This window comes from Dipodomys ordii, unplaced genomic scaffold, assembly GCF_000151885.1.
Source record: "Dipodomys ordii isolate 6190 unplaced genomic scaffold, Dord_2.0 Scaffold336, whole genome shotgun sequence".
Taxonomy (NCBI): domain Eukaryota; kingdom Metazoa; phylum Chordata; class Mammalia; order Rodentia; family Heteromyidae; genus Dipodomys; species Dipodomys ordii.
The window spans coordinates 226,138-227,347 of record NW_012267552.1 but is presented as its reverse complement, the minus strand read 5'-3'; positions in this window follow the sequence as shown (position 1 = coordinate 227,347).

The following is a 1,210-nucleotide window of genomic DNA, read 5'->3' as shown; positions in this document are numbered from 1 at the left end:
TCAGAAGTTTCTAGAAGTGGGTTGTGAGGAACATCCTGCTTACAGGAGTCTCCTCCTCCTTCCCAAAATGCAAGTCTGGGTATAGGATGGACAGCCACACCATGGAAGTCCTGCCAGAAAGGAGCTATGGCAGGGTCAGGATGGGGAAGGAGGCCTCTGATTCTCCTTGTCCCCAATCTGCCCACAGCACGCTTTGTTCTGTCTTCATCATATGGATGGAATTTGCCCCGATGACTTTTATGAAAACTAGAACAGAGACACTCTGAATGAACTTATGCACTATCTAATGCACAACATGCCCACCTCTGACCATCTTCTCCACTTACTAGTTCTTCCAGAGCAGTTGGAGGAGACCGTTACTAATCAGAACAAGGAAAGGAGGGAAGAGTCCTTCTGTAGGCACCTGAGAGCTTGTGAGTAGGGATGGAAACTGGACCCCTAGCGATGGTCCTCCCAAGTAGTGATTGGCCGGGAGCTCTTAGTACTCCCCAGCTTGGCAAAGTGTCTTTTGATAGATGTTCTCTGCCAGGGAATGTCTGCTCTCTGTTTGAAAGCACTCAGCCATAGTCACTGGTGAGAAAGACCCTGCCTTCTCAGCAAAGTTCAGTCCAAACTCAAATGCTACTGCTTCTTCCATTACATCCTCATGGCAGTTGAGTCCCATGAGAACTTCTAGAGTTCACTCTAATACTCATGTACTTGTTTCCATTCCCAGTCACTCCTGAACCTATGCTAAAGAACTCCCAGTGATGTCTGCGGTGTTGACAGGTGGACATCTGGAGCCATCATTGCACTGCACCAAGTGTGTGGATGGCACGTGGTTATTTTTTTCTTTTTTTTATTGTGAAAATACTGTACTGAAGGGTTAGAATTATGTGGACAAGATAATGAGTACATTTCTTTTCAAGCATTGTAGCCTCCTCCTTTGTTTCCCCTTCCCATCCCATTCTCCCCCCCACCTCCCCGACAAACCCTCCTCCCCCCCCAACAAAGTTTTAATGTTCGTTTCCAACATAATGACTTGTACCCTCTTTGTTGCAATGGGTCCACCCATATGCCTATTTAAATGATTTGTTTTTTCCCTTCCCCTCCACACATTATAACATCATCAAATACAGTGAAATCAGCGGTTATACCATGGGGGAGGGACATACAGAGAAACAAAGAAATAATCTTATAGATGTGTTAGAAACAATCACATGAAAGAAAA